At 32.5% G+C, this 9,456-nt stretch overlaps 1 pseudogene; it reads right to left on the reverse strand.

The window, feature by feature from the left end:
- Positions 1-23: 23 nt before the first annotated feature.
- Positions 24-4,195, reverse strand: LOC141814637 (putative 3-hydroxyisobutyryl-CoA hydrolase 3; annotated as a pseudogene).
- Between the last annotated feature and the right edge of the window lie 5,261 nt (positions 4,196-9,456).

Genomic DNA, 9,456 nt, shown 5'->3' on the forward strand with positions numbered 1-9,456 from the left:
AAAAAAATATATGTGAAAGTTATTTAGAAGAATTTTGGTACAGCTTGTGTATGTATATATATCACCTTGGGTTTGTAATTTTTCTCCAATAGTGTTGCCCTAACACCCTACATTCAACAATATATATATCAACACTTTTTTTAAAATAAAAATGAGACTCTATCCAAGTAAAGGTAAATTAGTGAATACCACAAGGAAGTCGTTCGACACTGTTCGTCGAAAAGTATGAGTAGTTATTCTGCTGTCTCGAGTTAGGCACTCTTTCAATGGTTCAAATCGACCTTTCCTGATCTATGAATTAAAATAAGTGATATCCAGTTATATTATTTATATGTATCTTTTATATCACTTGTCCTTTTCTCTCTTATTTTCATCCAAGTAAATAAACTCTTAAAAAGAAAGAAAAGAAAGATAATAAATAATTTACCGACATAAGGAAGATCTTAAGATTTATTGGTGATGCTGCCTTCATTGATTTTATTGACTTAGTAATCCACTCTTGTGTGTGTATATATATATTATGTGGGAATTAAAGAGAAAATGTGCATGTATTGATGTATGGTTCACCTATGAAGAACACTGTCTTCTTTCAATGGCACTTGCTGAGTACATTTGCTAATAATTCCCTGGATTGTGTTTGGTTCAGCAACATCCACCTCATGCAATGATTTCTCCACAAAGTAAATTCTACTCATTGGTTAGAATATTAGTATGTAAGAACAATGATGTTTAAAATAGATTCTGATTTTTGTTAAAAGAAAAAAAAACAAATCTAATTTCTAGCTACGTATTCTTTTTTGGTAAAACAAGATAGAATACTTTTGAAGGAACAAAGTGAGTGGCAAGTCCACATGCTACCATCTCAGCACCATTCAGTCTTGCACCAGTAAGGCCAAGATATTCTCCTAAAATGAACCATCACAAAGTCCAAAAATCATGATCTATTTTCAATATAATCACAAAGCATATGTAATCATAAAGTTGGCAACTAAGTTATAACCAAAGAAGCTTGAAAGCCGGGAAAGAAAATAAGATGCTCCAACATCTGGATAATGCCCTATGACTGCTTCTGGCATTGCAAAAACCTAAAACCAAATACAAAACACATGTTCACAACCACAAATGTTAGCATAAATGCTCCACTGATCATACCGTATTTTCAGTAACGACTCGGTATCTTGCGTTCATAGAAAGTCCAACACCACCACCCATCACTGCTCCATTGATCAGGAAAACCTTTGCGTAGAAATTTGGTCAACTCAATATGTTACAAAACATATTTGGAGATTATTCTTTCAGTAATTCTATTGTTATCTATGATATGATCGGCTAACCAGAGGCTTAGTGTATGTTGCCACTAGGTAGTCCAAGGTGAGTTGCTTTCGATACATTTGTGCTGCAAATGGCCACTCACCTTCTCATATTTAAGTTAACAAATAGTTGCCCTTATTAAATTTCAAATAAAAAAATGAATAATAAAGTAGCTTCCAGATAAATATAGACAGGTTGAATAATACCTGTAAGCAAGCAATGATAGCATTCGATAACATCTCCTCCAACACAAAATGCTCTTCCATTTGCCTGCAATCCATAATGAAATATTAGCAAATTAGACACTTATATATAATGAATTGGACCTAGATAACAATAATATTTTCTTCATAACAGGAATCGAAAGTTCACAGAAGGCAATGATTGCATATACCTTTACAATTACCAACCCAACAGTAGGATCATTTTCTAATTTCTGGAACTCCTCGATTAGTTGCAAAACCTTGAAAACAAGATATTTTTTTAAAAAAAGAAATCAGAAACCTAATGTAACATGAATCACAAATTCAAAGCAAAAAAGAAAAATAACAATAGAATATTTATTTGTCTCACTTAATTTTAAAGCATTAATAATTGCATGTGACTGATCCAAATTAAAAATAATATAATTTTTAAATGGAATGCATAATTGAGACTAAGGATGAACGATCCATTTGATAGTTGAGGGCATTGAATTTTAGAGGCCTATTTAATAGCATTGTCTTTACATGGGAGTTTCCTTCCACCAAAACCTTGCAAGAAGTAAAAACAAAAGGTTAGAAATTTAAAATAGTTTTAAAATATTCAAGGGAATTAATACTTTAATTTATTTCTAATTTTCTTATCCTTATATATATGTAATAATTTGAGAGCAAATTTTGACAGTTGACATAGTAAAACTTAGAGCAAAGTATGAAGAAACCTCATTTATGTATCAAGTGTGCAGGAAATTCCTTACAGGTAAGAAGGATGGATGTAAGGCAAAGAGAAGTCCAAGAAAATTAGGAAGTAAACTCTTAGCGAGAGAAAGTCTTTACAGGTGATAAGACCCGATGTGAGGTATGAAGTCCAAGAAGATCGATGACTAGATGCTTGGCAAGAGAAGAAAAATTGAATGCATCATGGATTAGATGTGTGAGAGGTAATTCAGATGAATTCAGTAAAAAAACTTCTATTAGTCGATCGATCATGATATCCAGTCGACTGATATTGACATCAGTCGACTAAAAGTGAATAATCAGTCGACTGATGCTGCTAGTCAACTTTGATTTTACGTATCAGTCGACTGATTTTCATGTCAATCAGATTGATTTTAGGATCGCCTCGACTGATAAGGAATATCAACCAACTAATTCTATTTTAGAAGCAAACAAAAGAGAATTGATTCGATTGATTCACCATATCAATCGATTGGTTCTATTTTGGAAGCAAACAGAAGATAATCAATTTGACTGATTCATTATATTAGTCGATTGATTCTATTTCAAGATAAACAGAAAAGAATCGATTCGACTAATTTATCATATCAGTTGACTGATTCTATTTCAGAAGCAAACAGAAGAGAATCAATTCGACTAATGACTCGATTATCCATATTAGTCGACTGTACTTATATGAATCGATTTGACTGATATTTGAAAATCGACAAAATCAGACATCATTTCAGAAAGTTCAGAAGTCATTATTTAATCGCTGATCAAATTAGTCGATTGATATGAGAAATCAGTCGATTGATTTCAAAAAGAGTTTAGCCGATTTAAATGATAAAAATTAGCCGTTATGGATAAATAATTTTGCTCAAAGATTTCTTGCTCAAGTGCTGAAGAAGCCATCTGATATTCAACGACAAAACTTTTGGAGTAATCTCTAGAAGAAGAAGAAGCAAAACTCTCAAGATCATTGTAAAACTTCTCTTCTTCTATTTTGTGTTTTCTATCTTCTTTTACAAGTTATTATAATCCTATTGTAAGAAAGTTTCCCTTAGGGGTTTATCCGAGAAGGAAAATGTTTAGTGGAAGTGGAGAGCTGAGAGTGGATCTGTGGATTAATTGCTTCAAGAAAGTGGATACCAAGTAAAATCATCCGAGTTCTCTGAAAAGTTTTCGCTGCTCTAGTTAACGACTAAGCGATTTGAGCTATTCAACTCCTCATTTCTAGCTCACAAGATCTTAACATATAGTGGGTCAGATTTGCAAAGTTAGCTAGAACACAAAGGATAATCATTTTATACAAAGTTAGATGGAGCATATTTGTTATAATATTTATTTTTTATTATATTAATTTATATTATTTTATTTGAAAATTTACACCAAAAGAAACATATTTATATTATTTTAATAAATTCTTCAGCCTTGAAAGTGTAGCATATGTTTTGCTCAAAACACAATTCAACAAAACTAATATACTGTTGTTTAAACCCTTGTTAAATCATATTTGCAAAGCAACAAAAAAAAAACACATTAACAAAACTAACATTGTTTTCTAAGACAGAAGAAAAATTCAAAAGAAGTAATCAAGTAGATATATAGAAATTGTCTTTTACAATGATATTTTTGCTTTATTTGTTTGGCCAAAAGAAAAACTGGAAAAAGATTAAACCATTTCTCTCTGAAATTAAACAAACAAATTTAGTTTAGTTTGCATACGTAGACATGCCAGCAGCGTATCTCATCCAATTTATTCAATATTAGAACAGCAGTAATATGCAGTGCTTCTCCTAGCTCCTTGCAATCTAAAATAACATGCTTAACACTCATTCGAGCAGCTAATTGAGGGCCAAAACAAACAGAAAGAAATGAAGTTGCAGATAATAATATATATACCTGATCATTCTCGTAATTTGAAGCCTTATTTGTAGCCATATCTACTAAAAACAAAGGAGAAAAAAAAGATGTTCAGTGTGTATAATATTGTACCAGTAAATTAAGGCGACGATGAGTTTTATAGAGGGAATTAAAGGCTCTCAAGTTTAGCACTGCGATGGTGAAGTTTAACATATGGCCTAATTAATTATTTCTCCCTGCATATTCTTTCATTGACTGAAATGACTGCGTAGTAGGAAGGTTGTTGCATAGACAAGCATGTGAGTCATAAGTCGATAAAGAAACATGTAAATAAAATCTGCAATAATTAAAACGTGTTTCTCACACTGTTGATTTAGAAAAAAAAATACAATTCTTGTTCCACCTAGAAAAGATCATTTATAAAAGGTTTACTTATACGTACGTCGTCAAAACAGTTGGGGATACCTTATCAAAAATCGCATCTCCATTTATAAAATGGTTTTTTCCTTCTATATCATGGTCAATTTTGAGATTTCACTTTGTTTGACGTTTATAATTCTATTTCACAATATAAAATTCGTAAATTGCAAATCAGCTTGCGCTCTAAAATGATAATTAATAACCTTGAATTTATGGGTCACAAGAAACTTGATCCTCGGAAATAATAACATGTATTTGTAACTCCAAAATTGTTATAAAAAAATCTATAATTTATAAGACGTGAGCTAATTTATAAATTAGCTTCCACCTCGGAGGTAACGATCGAATTGTCACATCTAGTACGAACAATGCTCGGCCATGAAGCTAGTTTCATTTATCGTGCGACTAACCGTGTCAAAGCAAAAACATGCAACTGACCTAAACTAAATACAATGGATACCTTAGAAGAAAATTGTATATATCACAACAAATAATCTAGAGGATAAAACTTTAAATGTAAATATAAAAATACAAAGGAGATATTAGAGAGATATGTATGTTAAGATCTTACGAGTTAGAAGGGGTTCAATAGCTCTAATTACTTCGTTGTTGAGATTTGCATAGCGGATACATTGAAGCGAAACAAGCACAGCATACACACAACGTCAATGCAGGTGGTTTTATTGGGTTCACTGTCTCCCCTGAGGTGACAATGTCCAAGGCTAACCTAGCATTCTACCATTGATTTCCTCCTTTAAATTCGGACCAAATTCGAAAGCGGAGAAATCTTCTTACAGCAGCATTACAACAAACACATAAATTTCAGCAAAAAGAGAAGAAATAGGGTTACACTTTTAACAAAAGACTATTACAGCAGCTTCCTCTTAGTTGCTTAAAGATGATGAAAATGAGAGCTTTTGAGCTTGGGTTGAACAAGAAAACCGTTGGAAGTGTTACTGTTCCATTGGTGGAGAAAACCCCCTTTTAAACATGCTTGAATCAGATAGTTTTTCTGCCTTTTTGTTGCCACCAATTGGTTAGTACTACTCATCAATGGATTGTTGACTGTTGACTATCCATCAAATGGTCAATGGCTCCAGATTGACAGTTGAGATTATCTTAATTTTTAGATTCTAATCGATTTGTAATGCCCAGTTGAAATGACTAATCGATTTAGCAGACTTCTGTTCGCTCAACAAACACTACTAATCGATTTCTAATGCTCAATTGAACTGGTCAATCGATTTGGTGGATTTTTGTTCGCTCGGCAAATACTGTAATCGATTACATCTATTGATTGTTAGTTCTCAATCAAACTGGCCAATCAATTTGGCACCTTTGTTTGCTTAGAGTTATTTACTAATCGATTAACACAACATTCCAATTGATTGATAAGATAATATATAGTACAAACTCCGAATTCTAGGTTTAACCCAATTGATTGTTCCAATCGATTGATGGAGCAAAAACCCGATTCGGGGTTTAGGGGTTTGACTTACCAATCGATTGTCACGTCTTATCAATCAATTGATAAACCCTAATTCAGGATTTTCATCCTGAACCCTGCAAGCACATAACCCCTTTAAGTCTACGATGTATTAATCAATTGCTAAATGCTACCAATCGATTGATACACTTATTTCAGCCATTCTAACAACCAATGTTTGTCTAAACTTCTCTACTCTCATTTCTCAATTACCTCATGCCAGATGAACTTCTTGTTCCCTGGACTTGTATGCTTGGAACTTCCTTGTGTCCGGGTCTTCATCTACCCTTCAGTCTGATCCCGCGATTTATTCAGGTTTTTATCTTTTGCCAAGAATACGATTATCGACCTTAGCTTTTTGGACTTTTCTTGCCTTGCATCCGATTTCTAACCTGCATAGATGCCAAGAATTCAATCCTCGACGTTCTAGGACTTTACTTGCCTTACATCCAGTCTTTCGACCAGCGAGTACTTCACTCACGACACAAGTGAGATCCACCTTAGTAACCTAAACTTAAATAATTGTTAATCATTGAAATTTCTCATCCGGGGCATGATTGCACTAATAATGAATAATGTAAAAATAAGTAAGGTTGTCATACTCTATCAATTTAGCATCATTAATATCCTAAAATTTTCTACCCTTACCACCCCCTTCTTTTTAATTTCTCAGGGAATTACATAGATCTATACACATTATATGGGGTTGATGACTTGCAATCCACCTAGAGGATGTGTGTGTGTGTGTGTGTGTGCACACACGATGCATCCTTTATAAGTGCATAAAAATCATATATAAACATATAGGATGAATGACTTGTAATCACCTATAAAGATAATATCATATACACATGGGTGAATGATCCACAATTCACACAATTCAAAACACATCGTAAATATATATAAAGGATAAACGACCTGCAATCTATCTAGTAATTAAAAATGTATCTTATATACATGATATAAACGACCTACAATCCACTCAAAATGAAATACATCATATATATACAATGACATAGTTAGGATTTTAATCCAGAAGGGACGAATCCAAACTAAATTTCTTAAAAATCTCAAACTTTACATTTTACTTCATAACTACATAATTCACACAATTCAAAACACATAGTGTGTGTATATATATATATATATATATATATATATATATATATATATATATATATATATATATATATAGGACGAACAACCTGTAATATATCTAGTAAAAATGTATCCTATATACATGATATGAACGACCTACAATCCACTCAAAATGAAATACATCATATATAAACACACACACATATATACAATGGCATAGTTAGGATTTTAATTCAGGAGGGACAAATTCAAACTAAATTTCTTAAAAATCTCAAACTTTACATTTTACTTCATACCTATACAATAATTTTCAAAAATTATATTTCATAATTATAATACATAACATTTTCAAAATCGAATTCTCAACTCTAAAAACTCAAAAATATAAGTTAAAATTTTTGAAAATTCTAAATATTAGTGTAGGTCGATTTTCACAATTCAAAAATCTAAATTTTGAATTTAAGGAGTTGAAAACAAACTTAAATCCAAAAATTTTGATCTCAATCTTTGATTTTAGTTGAAAAAATAATCCATCGATCTCCGGTGCTATTTTCTTCAATGCTTATTCAAGAAAACAACACAACTCAATTAATCAACCAAAACTCAAAATATTAAACCTTAAATGTCCAAAAAATGAACAAATAATTGAAAATTGAACTAGGGTTTCATTTCCACTCGTTGAGAATCACAACCTCCGAAATTATAGTATATGTACTGAAATAGAACTTAATTAAGCTTCCTTAAATCATAATTTTCGATGATATATAAGAGATCCTGGCGATGATAAGAAATACATCACGCAACTCCTCCGAGAGAGGAAGGTCGATGGGCTCTTTCCACGTTACAATATTTTTCATAAAAGTGATATCAATGAATAACTTAGGTTGAGTGCTTTCCAAATATGTGTTCAATTTTAATTTTTCAACAACGAATGATGGTGAACCAATCTGTCAAAGTGACGGTTAGAGTTTGAGATACTATTTTAAGAAAGAAATGGGGGAGACCATGGATATAAATCAAATATATTTTAATAATAATAAATAATATATATATATATATATATATATATATATATATATATATATATATATAAAAGGTTAATTAAAAAAAATCCGAGGGAGGCGGTCCCTATTTGGTCATGCTAATGTATATATACCTATATATATAGGATGAAGATCCACAATTATTTATTTAAATATATCTCATATAAAACAGGATGAACAATTTATAATCCATTAATGAGAAAAATTATCTTATATATAACTATCCAAGTTTACACATTCTAGAAAAGATCCAAAGGCCCTTTTTTAAAACACGGAACAAATGTTCTATAGTAGAAATAATTCATTTTATTTATTTATTTCAGGATCAGAAATTCCTTAGCACGGAGCTAAAGCGGAGCCACACCTCGAAGAATAAATGTCATATCCATTATCTATATATCTTATTAATTTTAATATCAGTGTCCTAAACTTAGATCCTTATGAAAAGAAAATCAGAATTTATGAAAAAAGAATGTACAGGTCGACAACCATCTCCAACCCTCGTAGGCATGCATCCTTGGAGGAGAGGAAGAGAAAGTCATTTCGACCAACAATTTAATTAATTCGACCATGGCAGCAAATTAAGAACAACAAAGGCAGAAAAGATAGGGCTACCACTGTAACGACCCGGCCCCTCGGCCCCTTGGGCAGCCCAACTGGCGGCCCCTTGGGCGGCCCAACTGGCGGCCCCTTGGGCGGCCCAATTGGCGGCCCAACTGGCGGCCCCTTATGTCGTCAACCGACGACCCTCAGTCGTACCGTTACTCACTAGGTCTTTCCACCCCTGGCCAGTGGTGGAATGTAATGCCTCCCCTCTCTCTTATACTAATAGGGAGACGTTACGTACTTAAACTTTCCTTATCTTTTACTCATTAAATAAAATAACTCAAATAAACTTTTCTTTTTCTGTTTAGCATGCGGAAGCAAAAAGAAATAAATATAAATTCTTGGACATAAAATAAACATTTATATAATTCTTGATCTTATTCCGCGGTTCCGCCGACACCACACATCAAACACTTCTCCAGCTGCCTCCTCTTTCCTATAACTTTTCCTTTCATTTATCTACAATATGAGGAATGCAAACTATAAGCAACGCTTAGTAAGTACATCATCTAACTCACAAAAACCATAGAAAATTTCGTAATAACTGATTTATGCAACATGAATGTTCATATCTAAACATGTGAGGGGATTTTCAAAACATACTATTTCATAATAATTAAACATATTAAACATTCATTATTTGGGCCCTGACAAAGTACCAATGCGCGCATCCCTAACCGGTCCGGGGTAGCTAGCTAGCCACCGAAGC

This window comes from Curcuma longa, chromosome 21 (assembly GCF_044706935.1).
Source record: "Curcuma longa cultivar G26 ecotype Majalengka, Jawa Barat chromosome 21, ITB_CL_G26_1.1, whole genome shotgun sequence".
Classification (NCBI taxonomy): Eukaryota; Viridiplantae; Streptophyta; class Magnoliopsida; order Zingiberales; family Zingiberaceae; genus Curcuma; species Curcuma longa.